The sequence below is a fragment of the Protopterus annectens genome, chromosome 1.part1 (genome assembly GCF_019279795.1).
Source record: "Protopterus annectens isolate FY-2018-M chromosome 1.part1, PAN1.0, whole genome shotgun sequence".
NCBI classification, from domain to species: domain Eukaryota; kingdom Metazoa; phylum Chordata; order Ceratodontiformes; family Protopteridae; genus Protopterus; species Protopterus annectens.
Genome location: NC_056726.1, coordinates 161,621,036 through 161,648,535, shown reverse-complemented (window position 1 = coordinate 161,648,535; position 27,500 = coordinate 161,621,036).

Here is a 27,500-nt window from a genome sequence, read left to right as displayed (position 1 = left end):
GATCCGCTGGGATCGGCCTTCTCAGATATGCTATGGTGTTGCAGTTGTAGAACATATGTTGGTTAGTAATGAAAAACACATTCCAGGATTAGTTATAACAGCATTCATGGGTATTCCCATTAACCCAAAACAACAGATATGGAACAGTTGCATAGCAAACAGAACACATGCATATATGGAACCACAGTGGGCATTATAACGGCATGCAGGTTACATTGATAGCAACAGGCTACAAATTATAGTATTTGAACAGAGAACATTAATAGAAAAACATTTCAATAGTTGTAGAACAATAGGACACATGCACCTACAATTGGTTTGGTGACAAACATACCCATTGATTTATGTGTTTAGATTATTGGTGCAGATAAGGTGGGGGAGAGATAGAGATGTCAATTAACAACTGTATATGCTTGAAGTGCTCACAACTTTAATGATTATTGCTCTAATCATTACTCTACAGGTATTACCCCACTTTACATTGACCTGCGGACTTGGGTTGGTCAGTGGTATGTTTGTACACAGTGTATAATTACAGGCTTCTTACAGCTCATTTATACTTTTTCTTACCTGGCAGACTTGCAAAGGAAATATCTGTTAACACTACCTGACTGTTTCTACATATATTCACATAGTCAAGGCTACATATGTGCAGTCATAACTATGTGTGTGTGCTAGTGCCATAATCCACTTTGATTTCTATCATTCACCCTGGGTGTTGGCTGCAGGGACCACTAGATGTGACAGCATGACCCTTGAGGGACATTTCTTGCAGGGGACTTCTTGGTTTACATACTTCTCTTGCTGTCATTTGCGGCCTTGGGGTTGGACAGTGGGTGTTGTACACAGTGTATAATTACAGGCTTCTTACAGCTCATTTATACCTTTTCTTACCTGTCAGACCCGTGGAGGAAATTTCTGTTAAAGGGCCACTATCTCATTTAAAATCAAGATCTTTACCTTGGACCAAGAATTAAACATTGCCACCCCCTTTGTCAGTTACCTCCCTCTTTGTGATGTCACAGTCAGTCCCTGCCCATGTATCCCAATTCTTTAAATCAGCTGGTTCCCTGTTCTGTTCTTTAATTTATTCCCCCTTAAAAACAAAAATAACAATACTCCTGTTCCTTCTGAGTTTTCTGCCCTCATTATTTTTTTTTATTTTTTCCTTCTTGTTCACATATGTTTAGTGTCCTTTTTAGCAACACTGTTGAGGTGGTGTACTCTGCTAATATATATATATATATATATATATATATATATATATATATATATATATATATATATATATATTATTTTTTTTTCCTAAATAGTACCACCAAATTTGGAAGTGTAGCTTGATCATCTAAAGCCCTGTATGATTCCTTGCGCTAGCATTCACCAAGTTAAGGTTGAGAGGAATAAATAAGTGAATAAATAAATTCAATAAATACATACAGACAGACAGACAACAAAACCACTTCTGCTTTAAAACTGTACCATACCATTTTGCTACAAATGTACCAAGTGGTTTGATGCAGTTGAAATAACACAAACTAGGCACTTTACACTTTTACACTTCAACCATTAGCGGAAATGCAGTATTGGCATTCATGTCGCGTTACTGTTGCTTCTCCACTTGTGCAGAATCTGATTTTATTTCTGAACAGAATGCAATTGCAACCTGGACATCCACCACCTTAGTTACGCATGAAGAAGCCATCATTATGAAGATGTAACATTGCATTACTGCTGTCCTGGTTTTCACAGATATTGAAGTGTTCATATAAACTCGTTATGCATGAATAAATGTGAAGCTGCATGCGGGCATTCAGTCTAGTATGTGTACAATTGTCCCAGGCTATTCTCTCACAGTAGAAGTCACAAGTCTAAATTAACAGCATCCTCGTGGCAACAGCTTAACTTTGACTCTCTTTGCATTCCCAAATATCATGACTTCAGTGCCCTATATCAAATTTCTGACTCTGGCTGGGAAGCTGAAAAAATACATTTTGCAAACATTATTACGTATGTCTTTGACATTCTTTTCATTTTGTTTCTTTTTACCAAAATGCCAGTACTCTAGTTGATGCAGACAGCCCTGATATAACAAAAATGCCATTGCTGCAAGGTAAGCTGAAGAGCTGTATTGCTTTTACAATATGCACTGTCTGAACAAATGTTCATTGAATTTAATAGTTTCTTGATACATTCCCCACATGTATCTAATCCATTTTCTACAAGTAATATTTTAATTAAATAAATAAAATGAAAAATTGATAAATTGCATTGCAGCTATATGGCAAGTTGTCTGTGCAAGCAATGAGCTGCAAAGCATGCACAGCTAACTGTGCGTTTCCATAGCACAGTACTGTTCACAGTGGCCAATTAAAAATAGGCTGTGTGATCAAAATTATTTTTTCTGAGTATCTTATTCATTTTAGACTGGATACACTTGCAGAGTAAATTTAATGCTTCCACTCAGGCTGCTGATGGGTGGCTCTGCTATAGCCATATGTTGCTCCTCGGAAAGCCACCAAAGACCAGAAAGCAGGCATATCCTTCACAGGTCTTCAATTGACCTTTTCAGATAAGGGAGAACCACTCTTATCTGCATCGGGGAAGAGACTGGGTGATGCTCCTTCAATAAGATTAAATAAGGGGCTTTCTTTCACAAGGAAGAGACTGTCCTTCTTTACTGCCTTTTACTGTGTGGTCCTTAGAGAAGAAAACATGAGAATAAACATTTATCTTCTCATAAAAGCAGATAAGGAGGATTGGTTGGGCTTTGCTAAAAGTTTATTATAAGCCTTTCACTATTTACCTGCTGAATGTTCTCTTCTTTTAAAAACAAAAATATATTCCTCTCTGTCAGATTCAGATTACCAGTCTGAGGGCCAGGATTTAGATTTGGACTATATTTTTCAAGTTCCCACTCCACAGATTGGGGAATCTGACACAGAGGAAAGTTATTCTCCAGATTCCACTCCTGAAAAGTTGTCTTTTCTAATACTACTGCCAGAATGAAGGATATAATTCAGTGAGAAAAAAAAATCAGAATCCCAGTAAATATATTATGATTTGCTCCAGGTGGATGTTCCTCATCCTGCAGCTAGCTGCTCCTCATACATTTCCAGCTTAAGAGGCTGTCTATTTGTAGCAACTGCTCATTGAAAGTCCCAGAAATTATATGAAGTGCCATAGTCCCACAAATTATTTTTTTTTCAAATCCCAGGTTGCATCCTGCAGGTGTTGCTCTGCCAAAATCAGCTTCTACTATACTCCTTACAGCAGCTAGACCACTTCCTTCTGTGGAAAAGTCTTTCATAGGTTTGGGAATAAAGTTCATACTTTCCTGCCTTATCGTTCAGAATATTGAATTGTCAGGCATACATGTCTAAGTTTTGCTGGCTTCCTTTAATCACAGGAGAAAGTTATTTGCTGACCTCCCTTCTTCAGTGACTAAGGCATTTCTGAATTTACTAGTGTCCTCTGTATCTCAGGCAACCAAACATTCTCTAAAATGTGCTTATGATACTGCTGATGCTGTTCTACAGTAGCTGCCACTGGGTCAGTAATAAGAAGATTTGGCTATCTACATTCACAGAATCTGTCAAATGATGTCAAAGCTGAGTTTCTTAATGATTGTCTGTATAAAGGGGTGCTACTTGGGGGTCTATTTCACTTAATCAAAAACCCAAATAATTGAATCACTATTCATTGAACCCTTTACATCAAAACCTCAAACCATTGAACAGACTTTTAATCGAAATTTTTCCCAAGACAAAACAACAGTTGGCCACCATCAGGAATATGCCCTTTTCCCACTGTAGTGCAATCTCGGAGTTGGTATATTTAGTTGGAGGATTTAAACTTTAGTATTTTTTGGACAGTCGCTAGATTGGCTAAGCATTATTTTGTCCTGAGAAATCTTTAGATTGAAAGTTCATTTGATGGTTTGAGATTTCAGTGTAAAGGGTTTGATGAATAGTGGTTTAATCATTTGGGTTTTTGATTAAGTGATATAGACCCATTACTTCGTCCTTCCTCTGAAGAGGTCCTTAAAAGGCTTCATGAATAGGGTAAGTTAATTCAGGGTGTAATAATATAAATTTTTCTTCCAGTTAAGTTTTTTTTTTCAGGAGATAGAATAAACATTCCCAGCAAGGAAGAGGTAAACAAAATTTCAAAAAGCAATGTCAGGGAGGTTCAAAGAAGAAAGGAGCATCCATCCCAAAGAAAGGACAATCTACGAAGGCAGACTTATTGTATGCCCCTTAACAAGTTTTCTCCTCAACACCCTGGCAATCCTGTAAAGCTTTCCCAAAGTCTAGGTCTTCACTATTTCTGTAGCTCCAGATAACTTTAGACAGTTGGGTTCTGAGGGTCATTCAAAATGGCTACAACTGACAGTGGGATTCCCCTCCTCCTTTTTAAAGAATTCCTCTTCATCCAGTCAAACCTTCCCGTTACCTCCTATTGCAGATCAGATGCTCTCTTTCTGTCCATCTTGGTTATAGAACCTGTTCACCCAGAACAAAGAGGGAAAGATTTTACTCAGTCTTTCTGGGACCAATGAAAGAATGAGCATGGAAACCAGTACTAGACATTTCTGTTCTAAACCTTCACATTAAAATCCCAAAGATCAAAATGTTCTCTCTCTCTCTCTCTCTCTGGTAACTCTGGATTTAAAAAGATGCTTATCACATTGCAGTTCTCAAAGATTTCAGATGCTTTTCTATATTTTTACTTGTCTGTTTTATATGTTCAGTTTTCTACCATACCTTTTGGTTTATCAACGGTACTGATATGTTTGCAAAGTGTCTGGCCTCTGTATTAGCCCATTGTAAGCAGCAGGTCATTCACATGTTCCCACATTCACTGACTGTCTTGTTTTTGCAGATTCTTTCACAAGTTACCAAGAATCATTGACTTGGGTTTTGGATGTATATAGAGAAATCTTCCCTTATTCCCTCTCACATGATAGTGTTTCTGGGATAGCTACTGGATGCAATCCTAATGATGGCTTTTCTTCAGGGCAAAGTGGAGTGTTACAAGCCGCAGTCTCTGATATTTTCTAACAAGACTTTGGCATCTGCCAGGGAGTATATCAGAATTCTAGGTTTCATAGCCTTTACCACTTTCATGATTCATTTTCCCAGGCTTCACATGAGGAAAATTCAATGGTTCATCAAATCAATTTGAACCTAACACTAGCATCACTTTTTATTTCAGATTTCAGTGTTGGAGTTTGTGAAAAAGGAGTTACTCTGGTAGATGAATCAGTTGACTCTCAACCCAGGTTTCTCTTTTTCCCTTTCAGTCGTTACTCACTCTGTAACAACAGGTAGAACAGAATTTGCTTGTGGGGCTGTGTCCAATGGGATGAAAAAACAGGGCTTTGGAACAAGCCAGACAAATTAAAGCACATAAATGTTAAAGAAATGATGAATGTCATAAATGTTCTCAACACTCTCTAAACTATCTTTGGCATCCAGACCTTCTATTAGTTATCACAGATAACATCACAGAGACATGTTACATAAACAGGGGAACTAGCTCCTATCCTCTTTGTAGACTAGATGTGGCAGCCTGAAAATTAACAACTAAATACAAGCTCCCCATCCAGACTACTTACATTCCATCAGAACAAAACATTATTGCAGACAAGCTGAGCAGAACCAGGACAGACCCTCATGAATGGAAGTTACACATGGGGGTCTTCCAGAAATTAATTTATTTGTGGGGAAGTCATCAAGGGTATCTGTCTCTGGCTACAACAGGCAGTTGCAGGGACACTCTCATGCTTTCAAATATAGTTTCTTATCTCAGTCTGAGATCTTAACATTGCCACCCACTTTTAACTCCCTCTTTATGACATCACTTGTAAGCTCCAACCCAAGCATCCCATTTCTTTCAGTTAGACACAAATGCTCTGTCCACTGTTGCTATGTTTCCCTTATGAAAACAAAGCTAAGAGTGTATGTGTTCCTCCTGATCTTTGCTTAATGCAATACTGACTCTGAAAATCTGGTATTGCATTTGCTGTCAGCATACCTCTCAACTGTACCGATTTTTGTTGAATGTCGAGATTTTGTCCAATATTTTTGGTCTGTTTCTCATAAAATTGTGTTTTCTGCCAAATCACTGAGGGTTAAAATCAGAAAATAAGGACAGACATTTGAGTTGTAGACTTCATATGCTTCAGAAAATTCATGCTAATACAAAATCTATTATTCCATCAATCTTTTAAGTTTGCAACAGCAATATTTAAAAAGTGTCCCTATTTTTGGATATTTGACCCTTTATGGCTTTGTCCAGATTTCTTGCTCTAAGAGGTTGAGAGGAATTGTGGTCAGACTGAGAGCTGTAGCTCTCATTGTTCATAGGTTCATAGGTAGGTACAAGGATATTGGCCCTGGGGCCTATACAAGCCCAGCCAAAAAGGTACCCTGGCTTTTGCCAGCCAAGAAAATTATTTTCCTGTGCCACTGTCAAGCAGAGTCACAGAAGTGATCCCCGGGGTGAATTTCCTATTTCCCATCGAATCATCAAGATTTTTCTTGAAGAGTGCTAATGAGGAGCTTTGTTTGATATAGATAGGTAGTTTATTCAGGAGTATGGGAAGTCTCTGGGACAGGAATCTATCCCTCTGGCATGTTCTGTTTATTGTGGTGACAAGGTTTAGGTCCCTAGACCATGTGGCTCAGAGGGATTGGGATTTTTTTAAGTGGAGCATGTCCAACAGCTCTGGGTTAGACATAGCTTTGTATGTTAGGCAGAGATCACCTCTGAGTAGGCGATATGCGACAGAGTAAAGCTTTTTGAGATGGTCTGCATAGGGCATTTGTTTGAGGCCGGTAATCCTCTTTTTGAGGTATTTCTGTGGCCTATCCAGTTGTTATAGATGTCTTGTGAGGTACACAATAGGTCCTGCCCAATATATTAAAAATAAATCTTCTTTTAAACTGTAGCAAACTGTTTTCAACAAATGTAGCAAACTGTTTGCAACAAATGTAGCAAACAGTTGCTACAGTTTATACTCTGACTGCACGGAGAACTACTGCGCTCAAGTTTTGGTTAAAAAAAGGAAGAAGAAATTAAAATATTTTATTTCTCTTTCTTTTACACTGTACCAAAATGCTTGTTGTAATGTAGCAAGCAGCTGCTACAGTTTAGAGAACACACTGAGCACTACAAATGGAATCAACCAATCCTGATCTATGATTTTTACATTACCATATTTTAAAATCCGGTGTCGTATTCATGGTCAGACTGAGATCTGTAATGCTTGGTGTGCGGTCTAAATTATAACAACTGCTTTCTACATTGTAGCAAGCATTTTGTTACAGTTTAAAAGTAAAAACATGTATTTTTAATTTCCTCTTTTAATTTTTTAACCATAACAAAATGCTTGCTACAATACAGCAAGCAGTCGCTACAGTTTAGACCACACCATGAACTACTACATAGGCAGTAGTATACTTAACACCGAAAGTGTGATAAGAGACCTTGAGACACAGGTGGACAGTAGTCTTTTCTTTGATAATCACATCGCCACAGTAGTCAGGAAATCCTTCTACGTGGCTCATCTCATCACAAAAGGATTCTTATCCAGAAAAAAGAGGTCATTGTTCCCGTCTACTCATCACTCATTAGACCCATTATAGAGTACAACGCCCCTTTTGGTATGTACCTTACAAGACAACTACAACAACTGGAAAGACCACAGAAATACCTCACAAAGAGGATTACTGGCCTCAAACAGATGCCCTATGCAGACCGTCTCAAAAAACTACAGCTTGACTCTATGGCATATCGCCTACTCAGGGGTGATCTCTGCCTAACATACAAAGCTATGTCAAACCCAGAGCTGTTGGACATGCTCCACTTAAAGAAATCCCAATCCCTCTGAGCTACACACTCTAGGGACCTTAACCTTGTCACCACAATAAACAGAACATGCTGGAGGGATAGATTCCTGTTCCAGAGACTTCCCATACTCTGGAACAGACTACCTATCTATGTCAAACAGAGCTCCTCATTAGCACTCTTCAAGAAAGATCTTGATGATTGAATGGGAAATGGGAAATTCACCCCAGGGATCACTTCTGTGGCTCTGCTCGACAGGGGCATAGGAAAATACTTTTCTTGGGTGGCGAAAGCCAGGGTACATTTATTGGCTAGGCTTGTATGGGCCCTAGGGCCGATAGCCTAGTACCTACCTATGAACCTATGAACATATATAGATAGATGGATAGAATATGTATATACATATATTATGTAATAGACACATACATATATATATATATATATATATATATATATATATATATATATATATATATATATATATATAGATACATGCACATATACAGACAGATATGAATGTCTACAGACATGTATGTATATGAATATCTCTGTCTCCCCCCCTCTCTATAAATATATATATATATATATATATATATATATATATATATATACACACACATATATATATATATATATATATATATATATATATATATATATATATATATATATATATATACTGAGAGGCACATGTGTGCAGATGTATTGCAACAGGTGCCTGGTGACAAAGGCATGGACTGAACACCAGTGTGGATACAGGAGTACCATACCCCATTCCAAAACACTTACACCACTAACCACCACATATGTGGTTGCCTGCCTACTACTGGATGTGTCAGGAGGGAACATGGGAAACAAGTGTACAATAGCCTCCCCTTTGATATTCACAGTGGCACACCAGTCTTGCAATACCTGTACATTGTACATGTCAGCAGAAATGGTGTGTCAGCTAGTGAAATGTAGGTCACTGTATCCCTCTACAACTCACAATGTCCTACACGGTATGTACCTCCCATGACAACTACAGAAAGGGAGAAGGACACGGTCATACCTAACAAACAGTGATAATGCCCTCAAACACATTACCTATGCAGAGTGACTGACAAAACCACAGATAGAGTGCCTCTCAAACTACCTACACAGAGGTTACCACTGCTGGATATAAATAGTTAAGTCACACCCATAACAGTTGTCCAACAACCATGGTAACACCTCACAATATCCCCAGCATAAATGACCTATGTCTGTCATCCTTGGCACCACAGTAAAGACACACGGTGGAGGTACAGGTTCCTACCCACAAATAAGCCATACCCTGGAGTAAACCACCCAGCATTAAGAAGCAAGGCTCCCCATTAGTAGATGTCAGACATACCCCTGTTGAATGTTATGCAGATAGGTAGTATGCCATATGAGTCACCCTGTGTAACTGTTTGACAAGAGCAAGTACAATCACATTGCATGTGTCCCAAGGGGCAGGGTAGCATGACAGTATGCTGCTGTAGGCCCAGGCCCAATAGCATACTACCTGCCTATGACACAATGCACACACACATGTACTCATTGCAATACCAACTATGTGAGGTGGAATGAGTGTGCCACTGACTGTGTGCAAGGTCTGTAATGGTGTGATTGCTCAGCATGACTTTGTGTCTGTCATGGTAGTGTGTGTCCTTGGTGTAAGGCCAGAGAAAGATGTGTCAGGTATTGGGATACAAACATACTACATTGCCATATGTTGTGCTGTGGTTCCCTGTATGTGACTGTGGTGTAGGTATGGTTATGGCAACAAAGACTACGGTGCATTACCAGTGAAATTTGTACTGTGCATTGCATGCATTGCATGGGCTGACAATGTTCCCCATACATTACCTTGATACAAACCCCCAGTGTGAGGCTATGCATTGGACCTCAAACAGTGTGCCAACTGCTGGAGTATACTTGTTTGTTGTATAGAGTGTACCAGGCACTGTCACAGAGTTGTCGGCTGAGCACTGATATGTGGTCATGTACATGTGTATCCCCCAATAGACAGACAGATGCTATATATGGCAGTTCAGTGATATCACTACAGTAGAGTATTATGTGTGCCATATCACTTGCTCACATATTTTTCTTTTCCTTTCAGGGCAATGGTGCACCAGTGCAAACCCACATACTCTGCTGCAGAGGAAGAGGAGATACACCAGAGCCTGGTGCGGGATTTTTCCACACTCTTTTCCCGCACCAGCCAGAACCAGCAGGAGAGGGCTGCACTGTGGCAAGACCTTGTCCCTCGGGTAAATGACATAGGCATGCATAACCGGACATATGAGCATGTACGCCATCACTGCAGTGATTTAATTAGAAATGACCATCAGCATGCATCTGATATCCACAGGCAACAGCTTGCCACAGGTGGTGGGGTGGCTATACACCCCCCTCACCAGATTGGAGGGGCTCCTCCTAAGTGTTGTGGCTCCAGCCCAACAACAACAACATCCGCACACATGTGTAATGATGGAGGCTGGAGCCACCCAGCAGGAGGACTTGGAGTGTGCAGGTAACATGCCATATCTATAGTTGACTGTTCTCTACACTGGTAGTTTATGTATGTGTGAGGTGTGTACTGTGTTTGTAGCTGTTATCCTAGTAATTATTTTGCAAGAGTGATATTCTCAATATCGGCAGTAGACCTGTGAAAGCCAACTGTTGTACTACTGAACTGTATCATACTCACAGTATCAATGGCACAGTTGTGCCCACTGACAATAAATGTCTTATTTGTGCAGGTCCCTCTGGTGTAACAGCAAGGCAGCCAATCCATGCTGGTGAGTGTGTAATAACAATCCTTTAATACTAATGATAATAATAGTAATAATACCCTAAAATGGTATTGCTATGTGTGTGATTGCAGGTGTGTTTGTGTCTGTGTGTTTGTATCTCATGTACTGAGGAGTGTGAATGTGTGCATGTGTGCATGTGTGCATGTGTGCATGTGCGCATGTGCACATGTGTGCATGTGCCCATGTGTGCATGTGTGCATGTGTGCATGTGCCCATGTGTGCATGTGCCCATGTGCGCATGTGTGCATGTGCCCATGTGCACATGTGTGCATGTGTGCATGTGCCCATGTGTGCATGTGTGCATGTGTGCATGTGCCCATGTGCCCATGTGCGCATGTGTGCATGTGTGCATGTGCCCATGTGCCCATGTGTGCATGTGTGCATGTGTGGTAACATTGTGTACACATTGTAAACTGTGTTTCCTGTCTTCCTCTCACAGGTTCTGGTGCTGCTCTGGTGGTGTGCAGCAGGGAGCGTGGATCTGCTGCTGGGGATAGTGATAATGATGATACCTGTGTAATGGCACAGGGAGGTGTGCCAGGGTCCGTTGCTGGTCAGCCAATCAGTACACAGCTGTCAACCCCATCAATGCGCACAATCATCCTGCCAATACATCCATTGTCACCAATATCCCTAGGTGATGGACAGCATACAGTGGGCATTGACCAGGGTAATGTGGTATCAGTGGCACATGCATCCCCCCACAGCAGCCATGGCCAGAGTCCTGACATGGTACCACACAGACAGATGTCCAGGGGTTCTCGTGGGAGCATCCGTGGTCGTACTGCCCCTGTCAGACATGCCCACAGAGGTCTTTCAACCTCAGCTATGTTCCGGGCTGTAATGCAGGCACAGTCACATATGGAATGGTACACCAGACAGGGTCTGAGGGAGCTGAGAGCACATCACACTGCTATGAATGACACTATGCGTGACGTTGCGGCTGCCATCCGTAATTTCACCGAGGTCATTGACAGACGTTGGGGGGACTCATTAGATCTGTTCCACAACTACATGTCCATGAGCCAGGGCAACACAGGACAGTTGAGGCGTCGACGTGGATGAATGCCAGCAACAGCAGCAGCTGGCAGTCGACACGGACAACAACAAACCTGCGGCTGCTCCCATAGTGCCAGTACCAGCCCCAGTAATGCTGGGTCTGTGCTGTCATCAGACCGCCCTAGGAGACCACGTGCACTTGGCTCTGGACAGTCCCAGCAGGGACATGTCTCCAATCATCAACCACCTGCTTCTGATGACAGTACCCAGTCTGGCTTAGTACCTGATACTGTCAGTAGCACCCCTGCCAGGCACAGGTACCGTGTCCGTGGCCAGAGACAGTGATCTGTATGACCTGGCAGGTACAGTCTGCGGCTGTCCACAAACACCCGTATATGGCAGCCATGAGGTGGAACTGTGTGCATGCATACACACATGCATAATGCTAACACCTAGGGCTAACACATACAGGCACACACTGCATCAACATTGCCCCATCTTCTACAGTTGTCCCTCACTAACACACACACACATACATACATGTCGATTGGTTGTATCAGTGGCAGACTCAGGCATACCAAGTACACACCCCGTGCATATGATGAAACTGTGCCACCTCCTGCAATCTGTAACATCAATGCAGGACCAGTTAACATGGTGCTGATGCACAGGGTGACTACACAGAAGTGTAGTAATATTATCATGTTGTCAACTGTACAGTGTAATGATATCATTGTGGGTATATCCCAGCATGCCTGATGCATTAACAGTATGATTGTCATTGTATTGTATGCTACACCCCTATTAATTACCATAGTGTAATGTCTGCACATCTTTGCATTCTGGTGGTAAGGCTGTAAACAGAAGGCCACCTGCATAGGTAGCACAGGGGATAAGAAAATGGAAGTAATGATACTCAATGATGGACATGTAAACCGCAAGATGCATGCAGTACAACCTCTACTCTGCATGGAGAATGTTGATATCTGTGCAGTAATAGACAACAGGTTCAAGACTCCCAAGAGCACCCTAGCACTACCAGGTTACACCTCATACCATGCTTGACAGCCCCAAAACACACAACTAACTATGACAGGAGGTGAGTCTCATTAAATGTCAGGGATACTGTGGTGGCAGGACAGGTAGCATACAGCCTACTAAGTTGGGAACTGTTGATTGAGGGCTCAGTGTCTGTTATTTTAAATGTGTATTAGTTCTGGTTTAAGCACTTGGGCTTCAGACCAGTAATTTTATATTACGAAGGCTCATGGTCTGCACTCTTGTGGGAGGAGAGGCTGGACTCTGCCCGTCTGAGCTGGGAATTTCTGGCTAAAGGCTTATAGTGCCTGCACATTTGAACTGTTTCTTACTGAAATTGGTACACCTTGTTTGCTGTAGCATAGACTAGATCCATGCCTGCTGAATGTAGCTTTGTTTGTATGCTTGTTTGCTTGTTATTTCCCTGAAACACTAATTCCACCTGAAATGCAGCTTTACAGCACCTCTGTGGATCCCTAGTGACATCTGCATTGCTTACTGTATGTATGTCCTTGTTTCACTTGACAGAAAGTTACTGTTTGTCATTTATGCAATTAAGTTACCTGTAACACATTGCATTTGAGTTACCTGGCACTTGCTCACTAAAGCATTTAAATATGCCAGCACTAACAAATTAAAAGCACTACACCCTCACAAACTCACCTTGAGTACCTTGTTCCCCATTGGCCCTTTTTGTTGTTAATTATAAAGGAATTCCCAATACTATTCTAGCATGTCCAAAGGTCAGTTGTCAATCTCTTCTCTGGTCCAGCTGGTGAATCTGGGAATCTAGAGGCAATGTTACAACTGCCTCATGTACACAGACAACCCTCTCCTCCTTCCAACAAATTCCAACACGTGAGAGATGCAACCATATAGCCAAACTGCAGGCTAAGCTCTCTCAACTCAGTACTGGCAAAACCTGTCAGGAGGAGAAGGAAACCACAGTCACTACAATTCCAGTCTCACATAGACCTACCACGACAGCAATCCAAACAAATAAACACACAAAAACATACTCAAAGTCTCTAAATAAAATTCTGCCTAAGCAGCAGACACCTCCAAAGCAGACACACAAGCAACCGCTACCCCAGAACAGAATGCATGCAATACATAGCTCACAAAGCCAGTGTGCCGAACAGTCACAGCACTTAAGGCTAAACAACACACCTGCTACACTTGTGATAGGTGCCTCTATCATCAGGTACTCTGACGTCCCACTCACCAGGCTGAACAAGGAGAAGGTCATGGTGAGATGCCTGTCAGGCGCTATGATCTGCCACATAACACAAGCACACAGGTCACTCCAAGGCATGTACAAATATGACTCAGTCAGTGTCCATGCCAGTGTGAATGACCTGAGACGTACCTCCCTGGACTACATGATAAGAGACATAGAGGAGCTCTCTGAGCATGTGGCCCAGACTGGTATGACCCTGACCTTGAGTAGCATCTTACCCTCACCAAGAGTGATGCCACAATATGTAGACAAGATGATCAATTTCAACAATTGGCTTATGTTTCAGTGTCATTCAAAGGGGATCCAATGCCTGTCAGCCTGGGATGATATGCTCGACAAGCCACACTGCTTTGCTAGGGACAGCTTGCACCTGTCACCCATGGGCTTTCGGATATTGGCAAAGGCTCTTGCTACCCCCATAGTGCCTTTTTTAGGCAAGGCTCAAAAGACAAGACCACCTCCATAGGTATCACAAGGGATAGGAAACTAATAGTAATGCTACTCAACGCCAGCAGTGTAAACCTCAAGATGCATGCACTGGAAACTGTCCTTAGCATGGAGAACATCAATATCTGTGCAGTAACAGAATCCTGGTTCAAGGCCCCCAAAAGCACCCCAGCACTGGCAGATTATACCTCATACCATGTTTGTCGGCCCCAAAACTTGCACTGAAACAGAACAGGAGGGGGAGTATCAATATTCATCAAAGATACACATACCTCTAGGTTGGTGGCACAGCACGAAGCATCAGAGACTATCCATGTGCAACTAACAGTGGGTAAGACTGCCTTCCAGTTCATAGCCTGGCACACACCACACTCCCAAACCCAGGTAACCCACTTGGCCTACTTAAGAATACATGAATATCTGCAGGTGTCTCCAAACAACAATATATTGGGCAGCTTCATTTACCCACACATAGACTGGGAGCATTACTGTAGCTCCAACACCCTATGTGTAAGGTTCCTAGAATCCATACACTCAATTGCTATGGAACAACTTGTTACCACTCCCACAAGAGGGGAAAACATGCTGCACCTGTTCATCACTAACATGTGGACTATATGCTCCAGACCAGACGTGTATCCCTCGCTGGTAAGATGACACCATAGACTACTCTCACTGTATATTCACATACCAAATGCAGCCCCTGCACAGAAAACCACAGTCATAACGTTGTGTAATGCAAATTACATGTATTCACATGAGGCAGGCTTCACACATGGGAACTATTTAAGGTCATAGGTACATATGTCTATGTGGCACACACATACCTCATGTGTGCATTGACATTACTGATATGATCTATGTCATACAATATTAAGAGCAACACCCCACACACATGGACAAACCGTGTGACAAAAACACACATGGCATTTGTAAGATTCAAACCCCTACCTATGTTGTGACACTTGAGAGAGACACATTAGCAGAGCGCGCTATTCACATTACTGGGAGGGCTCTCTTCTCCTGCTTTACTTATAGGGTGCTGACATCATCAGTGTTTAGAAAGAGGAATGTGCATCATGTAGTGTGTTCTTCTAGTTGCCAAAAGGGACATTTCTTTCACACAGAATTGCACACACACTAACCCCCCCTCACCCAAACACACACACACACACTGAGCATTTGCAGGATTACAAACCCCTCTCTAACTATGTTATGACACTTAAGAAAGATGCATTAGCGGAGCGCACTATTTGCATTATTGGGAGGTTTCCCTTCTCCTGCTGTACTTATAGGGTGCTGACATCATCAGTGTTTACAAAGAAGAATGTGCATCATGTAGTGTGTTCTTCTAGTTGCCAAAAGGGACATTTCTTTCACACACACTAACCCCCCTCATCCAAACACACACTGAGCATTTGCAGGATTCAAACCCCTACCTAACTATATTATGACACTTGAGAGAGACCCATTAGCAGAGTGCACTATTCGCATTACTGAGAGGTTTCCCTTCTCCTGCTGTACTTATAGGGTGCTGACATCATCAGTGTTTAGAAAGAGGAATGTGCATCATGTAGTGTGTTCTTCTAGTTGCCAAAAGGGACATTTCTTTCACACAGAATTGCACACACACTAATCTCCCTCATCCAAACACACACACACACACTCAGCATTTGCAGGATTCAAACCCCTACCTACCTATATTATGACACTTGAGAAAGACACATTAGCGGAGCATGCTATTCGAATTACTGGGTATCTGCATTTCTCCTGCAGTATTTATAGGGTGGACATCATTATTTATATAGAAGTATGTACATCTATTACTATCCATCAGTTAGGGGGATAGCATATATATGCATTAACAGCTGCCTACTTCAGGGTCAGATATGCACATCAGCACTGCCAGTTTATGTTTTATACCATGCTTCGTGACCACAGGACCTGTAACACACAACACAACCAGTTCAGACCACCCCTCCCATATCCAGGACACACACTTTGCTTCCCTGGGAACAGTGTAGGATACGAAGGTGTTCACATACACCATTACAGTGGTTAACATTAGGTACAGGTATATTGTGTGGGGGAACTACTCAGGCCTCAACAACATCACCCTACAGCCACTACAATTTGTGAATCCATGTGCTATGGCAGGACCACTCAACACAGCCACAAGGGGGAATACATATTGGACCTGACCATCTGCAACATGGGGACTGTATGTTCCACACCAGAGGTAGACCACCATTGTTAATATCTGACCATACCCAACCTTCCCTGGACATCCATATCCCATCCCCACCCCCAGGCAAGGAAGTCACTGCAAACAAAGTATTTATCAAAAGCAGACTTTGCACTTGTGAAGACTGGGGTGGAAGACTTCAAAGGACCCATGCTCGGGGATTATACAGGCCACTCTGCATAATCCTTGACAATAGCATTCTATGAGCATCTGAAAGGTTTGCATTGATCATGCTATCCCAAATAAACCCATGACTCCTCCACAACAGGAGACCTGTCTGGTGTACACCAGACATATATAAGCTGTACAACAGAAGGAGGGAGCTAATACATTACAGAGCAATATCCCACAGAGGGAGGATGCCTCTGAACAGTATTGGCACGGCACTTCAATCCCTCAAACTCATCACGTCAAGGTGTTGACAGTGACATTGTCCAGACACTGCAGATAAGGCTCCCCTCAGTCTGTAATTGATGCCCAATTACTGTTATAAGTCCTTGCCAACCATCTTCCAGCAAACACCAGCCACATGGATGTGACATTGCAAATTCAACCCCTGGGATCTCCACTGTGTCCCTGCTTGACGGAGGCACAGCACATTAGCCTTAAACGGTGCCTTCTGTGACCAACTTTACAGAGGCACAGTAGCCTACTGGACTGGAGAGGCAGATGCCAAGCACACTCTGGCTAAGCTTGTATTCCCTAGGGCAAACAGCCTAGTATTGACCTCTACACCCATATGTTTAATTTTCAGATGCACAATATTTGTTGCTGATAAACTGTTTGCAGTTCTTTATTGCCATATCTTTCCCTGTTTCTATGAACAACTTGTGTATCTTTGGAAGATGTTTGAATATGAGAGGGATCCACTATTTAACTTATGTCTCTGTAGTCATTTAACTGTGTGCACTGGGCAGATTGCTGTATTGTGGTTGGTTCCTGGATTAACACATACAAATACCAGATATGTGTGGCCAACTGCTAAACTGAGACATGGCCTAAGTGTGTGAGCATGCCCAGTTCAGGCTTTCCATGGCTTGTTGCCTGACATGTCTCATTTATCAAAGTGTGCGAGCATGCCCAGTGTGAGCTTTCCATATGTTGAAATCTGCAGTCCACCACATTTGTGGTTGTGTGTGAACTTCAACAATATTTCACATTTATAGTTGTGCGTTGGGAGTCATGTTGTGTACTTACTGCCCAACTGCTTTGTGTCTGAACCCAACAGGGATTATACTGTGCCTGCAGGGTTTCCATGGGATAGTTTGCATACAGTTGTCAACATCCTTTCATACTGACCAAACACTGTAATATCGTATAGTGTACTGGTTCAGTACTTTCACTGTGGTGGACAGTATCCTGGGTTTCAGTCCTATCACTGCTTTAAATATTCATAGTGAGCACACCAGACTGGTTAAGGGCCAGTTGTGCACATATGACCATGTTGCATTTTGTTCGGATATGGACTACTTAAACCAGGCTTGTCCAACATTGGTAGTGTATTCCACAACTTGGGTGGACATTGACAAACACTAGCGATGTGCCCTAGGCCATTTCTACTGCTAGTCAGAGAGTGTGTTTTTCCTTCAACACACATTGTAACTGGATTTTGACATGACATATTTCAAGGTTAGTATACTGTGCCTCTATCTACCCATGACATAACAGTGATACCCAGGGTAAACATACCATCTCCCATCCACTCATCAAGATTCCTGTTGAGGAGAGTCAATGAGGGACTCTCTGGCTAACCTGTACTGGGAGTTTACTCAAGAGTGGAGGGAGCTTCTTGGTTATGGATCAATCAACTCAGCATGTCCTATGTATGTCAGTGCTGGGGTTCAGGTCTCTCATGTGCATAGCTCACTGGCATTCAGATTGTACAAGGTGCAGCATGTTCATTGATTCCAGCTTGGACATGGCTTTATACATCAGGCACAGATTGCCTCTGGGCAGGCAGTATGGCACTGTGTGGAGCTGCAGTTTGTTTCATCAGGCAACACATGGCATCTGTTCGAGCTCTTTGATCCTCCTGGTGAGGTACTTTTGGGGTCTTTCCAGTTGCTGGAGGTGTCTGCTGAGGTACATCCCACAGGGGCCATTGTACTCAATTGTGAGGCTGATGAAGGATGACTGAAGAGGCACGATGACCTCCCCTGATCTAGATGTGACTACCTTCATGATTAGGTGGGTATATGGTATGTTTCTGTAACCACTACAGCCACATGGTTGTCAAATGCAAGATATCTATCAACTTGTGTCCCCAGGTCTCTTATTACTTCTAAAGTACTTAACAGGTTAACACCTATGTGGTAATTGGTGGGCACTTACTGTTTATCCACAGGGGATGACTATACACTTTTCTGCAATTAGCTTGATGACATGGCTCTGGCACCAGTTGGCTGTTTCTATGTGGCCCTTTTGTAGGATGCTTGTGTCAGCTGGAGGGTCAGATATGGTGCCCAGTTTGTAGTCCTCTGCAAACTTGTTCAGACACAGTCCTTCCATGTTGGCCTGTACCTATGGGAAATATATACCAACAAGGGAGGTCCCAGGACCGAGCCTTGTGGGATGTCAGTTGTAGCTGGTTTGTAGTCTGCCATGGCTGCAGCATTTCTGACCATGTCAGTTCTGTCCTTGGGCTGGTTTGCAACCCATCTACTGACATAGGGGTTTATATTTAAGCTGGTGAGCTTATCTATAATGAACACGTTTGTATTGTATGGAAGGCTTTTGCAAGGTCCAGATAGGCTGTGTGGACCACATTCCCCTCATCAGTGGCCTTGATGACTGTTTCAAATGAGTCAAACATGTTTAAGGGGCAGGATCTGCCCTTAAGAAAGCCACACTGGGTAGGGTCCAGTGTCTGTAGGTCCCCAATAGCTTTATTTCTAAGGTCCATGATGATCCTTTCCATAGCTTTGCAGACCAAGCTTGTCAGGATTCTGGGGTGATAGTTTGCAGTATCCATTCAGGCACCACCTTTGTGGAGAGGGACCACTGTTGCTGTACACTGCTCTTTGGGTACATATCCCGTGGTAAGGCTGAAATTGAGCAGTACTGTTATTTGGCATTCCATTCTTCTTGGAGTTCATGTTGGACACAGCCCAAGACACCATCTCATGCCATTGATGCTGTGTGTTTTGCTTTGAAGATGCTGGCTGTTACATCAGCATCTGCAGTGTCAGGGGGCCAGCATTCTGCTGGGATAGATATTTGGCATTTGGGGGGGGGGGGTTTGCACTGAACCTGTCAGGTTGGATGTTGGCAATGTGTGTGGGTTTGGTGTATTGTTTGTAATATTTGGTAATTCAGAGCATATCTGTGAATTCCCAACAAGGTTCCTACCATCAGTTAAGAAAGCCTTGTGTTTATCCTTAGTGTCCTGTATAATTTGTATCTTCATAGGTTCATAGGTTCATACTAGGCTATCTGCCCTAGGGCATTTATAAGCCTAGCCAGAGTGTGTGTGGCTTTCGCCACCCCTTGCTATGTGAATATTATGCCCATTTAGGGTTTACTTTACTGTGCCTCTGTCTAGATGTGACACAGTGACGACCCCCAGTGTAAATCTATGATCTCCCATCCACTTGGCAAGATTCCTGTTGAAGAGAGTCAGTGAGGGGCTCTGCCTAACATGGAGTGGGATTCTGTTCCAGAGTGTAGGGAGCCTCTGGGTTATGAATCAGTCCCTCCAGCACATCCTATTTATTTATGCATTGAGATAGACATCTCTCGCTCTCACGGGTCTGATGGATTTGGATTTTCTGAGGTGGAGCATGTCCATCAATTCTGTATTGGACATAGCCTTGTACATCGGGCATACATCGCATCTAAGTATGCAGTATGTGACTGCATACAGCTGGGGTGTTGTCAGCCAGGCAGCATATGACAAATGTTTGAGACCCTTTATCCTCTTGGTGAGGTACTTCTGAGGTCTTTCTAACTGCTGCAGGTGTCGGGTAAGGTACATCCGAAATGGGGCATTGTACTCAATTATGGGCCTGATAAGAGAAGAGTATAGGGGCACAATGACCTCTCTCGATGTAGATGTGAATCCTTTCATGATAAGGTGGCCAATATAGGTGGTCTTCCTAGCCACGTTGGCAATGTGAGTGTCACATGTGGGGTTACTGTCCACTTGTGTCCCTAGGTCCCTGATTACTTCTTCCATACATAATGGATTACCACCTATGTGGTGATTTGTGAGTACCTTGTTTGGTATTTGGAGAGACATTCATACTCTCCAGTGTCTTCAGGAAGGCTGAGTGGTGTTCCTGGGTTTGAGAGGGTGGTCTGTAGCATGCTACAAACTGTACAGCGGTTTTGCCTACAGTTAGTTGCACATGGATGGTCTTTGATGCTTCATGCATTGTCAGTAACCTGGACGTGTGGGTATCTTTGCTGAATATGGATACTCCCCCTCCTTTTGTGGTTTGGTCCAGGTTTTGGGGCCAAAGAGCATGACATGAGGTATAACCTGGTAGTGCTGGGGTGCTCTCAGGAGCCTTGATGCAGGTTTCCATCACTGCACAGACATCGATGTTCTCCATACTGGGGAGGGCCTCAAGAGCATGCATCTTGAGGTTTAGACTTCTGGCATTGAGCAGCATTACCCTTATGTTTTTTCCACTTATGTTTTCAAGGGAGGTGGGTTTGTCTTTTCAGCCTTGTCTACAAAAGGCACTATGGAGGTGGCAAGAGCCTTAGCCAATATCCAGATGCCCAGGGGTGACAGGTGCAAGCCATCCCTGGCAAAGCAGCGTGGCTTGTCAAGCATGACATCCCAAGCAGACACACATTGGATCCCCTTGGAATGACACCAGTAATTGAGCCAATTGTTAAAGCTGATCATTCTGTGTTTGTACTGTGGCATCATTCTTGGTGGGGGTAGGATGCTGCTCAGGGTCAGAGTCATACCGGCCTGGCCTACATAATCGGAGAGCTCCTCTATGTCTCTTTACATGTAGTCCAGGGAGGTACGTCTCAGATCATTCACACCAGCATGGACAATGACTGAGTCATATTTGTACTTGCTTTGGAGTGACCTGCGTGCTTGTGTTATGTGGCGGATTGTAGCAGCCTACAGGTAGCTTACTGTACCCTTTTCCTTGTTCAGTCTGGTGAGCGGGACATCAGTGTGTCTGACTATGGAGTCACCTATTACAAGTGTATCAGGCATGTTGTTTGTCCTTACGGGCTGTGAATGTTTGGCACACCGACTTTGTGTACTATGTGTTGCATGTGCTATGTTTGGGGGTAGTGGTTGCTTGGGTGTCTGCTTTGGAGGCCTCTGTTGATTTGGTGGTTTTTAATTAGAGCCTCTGGGAATGTTTTTGTGTGTTTATGTCTTTGGTTTGCAGTTGTGATAGGTCTATGTGAGACTGGGTTTGTGGTGTGTGTGTGGTTACCTTCTCTTCCTGACTAGTTTAGACAGTACTGAGTTGAGAGAGCTCAGCCTCCAGTTTGGAGACATGGTTGCATCTCTCACATATATTTGTATTTCTTGGGGGGAGGAGGGGGTTGTCTGTGTACATGGGGCAGGTGTAACATTGCCCAAGATTCACAGACTCAACTTGTTGTAGCTGGCCTTAGTGGATTTTATGAGTGGCCATATTTTATTGCCATAATACTGATCAGAGATTACTTCCCTTTTTGGGTTTGCTCTATCATGTAGTGGCTTCCTCATTCTCTTGCATGGTTTGGTAATGGCTGGGGTCCAACATGCCAGATGCCTGCGTGTATGGTATTGGGCCTTGGTTTTATTTGGGATTGCATAATCCATGCATTCCTGACAGTGTTCATAGAATGCATTTATAAAGGTTTCTGAGGTGTGGCCCATATTTTCCACAGGCACAGGGCCTTTAATGGATTTCACATCAGTTTGGAGGAGTGCAGCATTTCCTTTACACATGTTTTTCACTGTGGTTTTCTGGCCAGGGACTGTGGTCAGGATGTGAATATCCAGTGTGATTACTCTATGGTCTGATCTTACCAGTGAGGGATACACTTCTCATCTTGTCATAGAGTACCCATGTTGCTAATTATCACATCCAGTATGCTTACCCCTCTTGTGGGAGTGGTACGTTGTTCCTGAGCATTTTGGTTTATGGATTCTAGGAACCTTTGGCCTAGGGTGTTGGAGCTGGAATAATGCTCCCAGTCTATGTTTGAGTATTTTCAGTCACCCAATATAATGTTGTTTGGAGAGCTTGTTATTTCCATGTGTTCCAACATAGGCCAAGTGCAGTTCCTGGCATTAGGAGGGTAGTCTTTAGCAGGCTACAAACTGGCAGGCAGTCTTAGCCACTGTTACTTGACCATGGATAGTCCATGCTGCTTCATGTTGTGGTACCAACATGGGGGTGTGGTTATCCTTGACAATTATTGCTACTCACCCTCCTTTCATAGTTTGTTCCATGTTTTGGGGCTGTAAAGCATGGTATGAGGTGTAACCTGGTAGTGTTAGGGTGCTCTTGTGAGTCTTAACCCAGTTTTCTGTTACAGGACAGATATCAACATTCTCCATGCTGAGGGGAGTTTAGACTGCATGCATCTTGCAGTTTAGACATCTGGCATTGGGTAGCATTACATCCAGATTCTTATCCCCTGTGATACGTATGGAGGTGGGTTTGTGTTTTGAGCCTTACCTATTCAAGGCACAGTGGGGGTGACAACAGCCTTTGCCAGTATCCTAAAGGCCAGGACTGATAGGTGCACACCATCCTTAGCAGGTGGAGCATCGTGCCTTGCTCAGCATGTCATCCCAGGCTGGCATGCATTGGATCCCCTTTGACTAACAGCAATACTTAAGGCAATTATTATAATTGATCATCTCGTCTTCATATTGTGGCATCATGCTTGGTGAGGGTAGGATGTTAGTCAGGGTCATCAAGTTTGCATATACTACATGGTGTTACATTGCTTAACACATGGCAATCATGCCTCAGGTGGTGATGCAGGGCTGTCTATGTTGGATGCACATACTACACTCCCTGAACATGTTTGATAGTAGGTTGTGTCAACTTAGGCATCCCTTTTACTATATGTGTGAGTCAGAGAGAGGTATCATTTCCTGGGTTCCTACTGAGCCAGTGTATGTGCTATGCATTGCCGCTTTGCCAAGGCCAAGGCATACTGGGCATGCCTCCTTCTGCCTACTGGGGCAGGCTCAGGTTGTTCCTCCTCTGAGTCATGCTCTGCCTGTGATTGGCTTGGCAATGGTGAGGGGCTGTTTGGCCCAGCCCTATGCTGGTCCTGCTACAGCTGTTTTTGCAGAATCATATTATGTAGCATAGCACATACCATGACAATTTGGGTACATGTAGTTGGTGAGTACTGCAAGGCTCCACCAGATGTGTCCAGGCACCGGAACCGTGACTTGAGCAGCCCAAGCACACGCTCGATTACATTTTGTGTTTGTGCGTGTGCCTCATTATGGCATTCTTGTTCAGATGTGTGTGCATTTCTGATGGGTGTCATCAGCCACAGCTCCAGTGCATAACCAGCATCTCCCACTAAGTGACCATGTGGGATGTCCCCATTGGCAAATGTCTGGTACAGCTGCGTCAAATGCCAGATATGGGAATCATGGTAGCTTCCAGGGCAGCCAGCACACACATTCATTATTATGCCCTGGGCATCACACACAACCTGGCAGTTGATGGAGGGGAAGCCCTTGCGGTTAATGTAGGCCCTACCCCACTCACCGGCTGGTGCTTTGATGCGTATATGCGTGCAGCCTATTGCACCCACTACCTCAGGGTATTCCGCTATTTGCTGGAAGAGACGCATATTGCTGGCCAATACCTCACGGGAATTGGGGAAATATAAATGCTCACCGACATGTGCTGACATGGCATCCAGGAACTGGTGCAGTACCCTGGATGCTGATGCCTGTGATATCCCCATCATATCACCAGTTGGTCTCTGGATGGTACCTGTTGCTAGTATTCTTAGGCCAACACATACCTTGGTTTCCACTGGGATGGGTTCCCCTCTGTTGGTTCTGTGTGTGAGGCATGGCCTGCACAGCTCAACAATTTGCTGCAGGAGGTCTCTGTCCACTCTATAGCGCTCCACTATCTCCAGCTCATGTAACCCCTGGTAGGTGACCCTGGGCCTGTACACTCTTCTCCGTCTCCTCACTGAGGGTTGTCTGGCAGCATTTGCATAGTCACCACTCTCAGCAAGTTGCATATGTCTCCTTATAACAGCTATGGCAGCCCCTAGCATTTTTGGTCTGAGTGAAGCTTTTTCAGTTTTCACTTCTAATAGCTTACTCCTCTGTTGCAGTGTCTCTTGAGAGAAACATTCTGCAATGTTGTTTGCAGGGTTTTAAGTGCTGGGCTGGGTTACTGTTCTGCCTGTGTAATTGCCTGCTTCTGATTGTTTTCACCTGCTAGCTCTGCCAGTAATCCCTGCTAGCTTCCTACTATTTCCCATGCTTCCTTTTTCCCTTCTGTTTCCTCAGGGGGGAGCAACGCGCATACCAGCAAAATCACACTCACAGTGGCTAACACGCACGCACACATGCTTAGATGGATTAGAATCTGCTTATTTGGGTTAAAATTCACGCACACCAGCGGAAACAAGCATACAGGTGTTTAAACAGGCTCCTACATGCTTATTCTGTCTTAAACCCACGCACTCATGCTTACACGCACGCACTCTATCTTATTCATGCCTACCAGTGAGCACACGCACTCATGCCCGCCCAGCAAGAAACTTTGTTGTTATCCATAGTGTACACCTTCCATTTCTTGGCTTTCCCATGCCTACTTGTTGACACTCCTCTTTCCATGATGTGTGACTGACAGCTTTCACATGCCACTGTGCTCCAATGAGCTGCATTCCTTTCATACATTCCCCCCTGTGATGTCACCTATCTCCTACTCTGTTACTCGCCCTTATCCTACTCCTACACTGCATGGAATGTTCTCATTTTCTATGTAGCAGTGTGATTCACTATCCTACCACTCATTTACATAGGATTGCCTACTAATGCTTAGTTACATGTCTTACACTCCGCTTCCCCCCTTAGCAACCCCTACTCGGTGGCCATGTTGTTTTAGCCTGCTATTCCCTTCCATTGTAAACTCATGCTTTGCATAAACCCACATTAGTGGGTTTAATATTTTTATTTTTCTGTTTTTTTATAGCGCAGCCCATTTGCGCGACGCTGCGCTACGTTTAAACATCGGCGATCACCGAAAAAAAAAAATTTATTTCATGTTTGCATCAGGGTACGTTGCCAGTGGCTACATATTTGGCCATTGGCATGCTGTCTGGGACATTTGCAACCTTTATTTGGAGACAAGGCTCCATTGTGTTATTTGCAGAATGGTACTCAGTTATCAACTGAGTACATTTCTGCAGATAACACGGCTTTTACACGGGCAGGTTTCTGCTTCCTGGATCGCAAAATTACCTCATTTGCATGCCTTTCGGCTGCAAGTGAGGTAATTAGCATATCCACGCCCTGCCTGTGTAAGAGCCGTTTTAGGTGCTTTCTCACACGCACATTCAGGCTGTTCCTAGATCGCGATGGCTGCATGGAGCCTTACACTACTCTTAGACTCCATGCAAGCCATCGTGAATTCTGCCCATTGTTTTAATATTTTTAAGGTCTGGGACAAGGCACAGAAATGTGACCTGAGGCATGTACTTGGTCATTATTTGAGGGAGCACTAGAACAGAAATTGGTGATTTTTCTCTGTCAGAGGTTTGTGATTGCATACCTCTCAACTGTCCATAATCCTAATTAATATAGTTACTTGTGCCAGATATTGCTGTTTTGTGTGTGTGTGTGTGTGTGTGTACACACACACACACACACACACACACACACACACACACACACACACACACACACAAATATATATATAAATAATGGGTCTACTTGATATAATTGAAAACCCGCTTACCTGAATCACTAAATGTCAAGATGACATTGACGAAACCGCTATTCAATGAACGCATGTATCACTGAACAGTAACTCTGGAAAATGTACAACTTGGCCACCACCATGAACTTTGCCCCTTTCCCTACTGTAGTGCATTCTCAGAGTTGGTATATTCAGAAGGGGGGGGGTGAGAGGTGAAGCCCCCACATGTGTGGGTTTGATTTGCTTAATTTTTTGTTTTTTTTTTGTGTATCTGAGCAAGTGGATGGTTTCTCAGAGATCCTGTTTAGTGATCTGAGCATTTGTTGAATAGAGTTATTGGCAATGTTGTCTCAACATTTAGTGATTTGGTTAAGTGGGTTTTCGAATGGCATAGTGAACTGTGTCCTCTCTTCCATTTAGTGCGATCTTGGAGTTGGTATATTTAAGTAGGGGGGGTGTGATGGGCCAAGCCCCTAACATGGGAGGGCATGGGGTGCAGCCTCCCACTTTGGTGGGCTTAGTTTCACTCTGTTTAGGTTCATTACCATGGTGGCCAAGTGGTTCTTTTCACAGAGAAAGGAATTCAGCACTCCTTGCATTCATTATGAAGATGTTTTGGTGGAATCAGCTTGGATAAGATGGATTTGTTTAAATGTACTTTGGTTTAAATGAAGTAGATCCTATATATGTGTGTATAAATAGATAGATATAGATATAAATATATAGATATGTAATGGATCTACTTTATATAATCGAAAAACCACTTGAATTTCATAACATCAAGACCACTTCAGCAAAACCGCGTATTATCAAATACCAGGAGCATCATACTGTCACTCCGGGAAACTAACCACTGGGCCACAATCATGAACTTTGCTCTCTTCTCTGCTATAGTGTGATCTTGGAATTGTTATATTTAGTTAGAGGGTGTGTGGGGACGACAGCCCCCACATGGGTGGATTTGATTT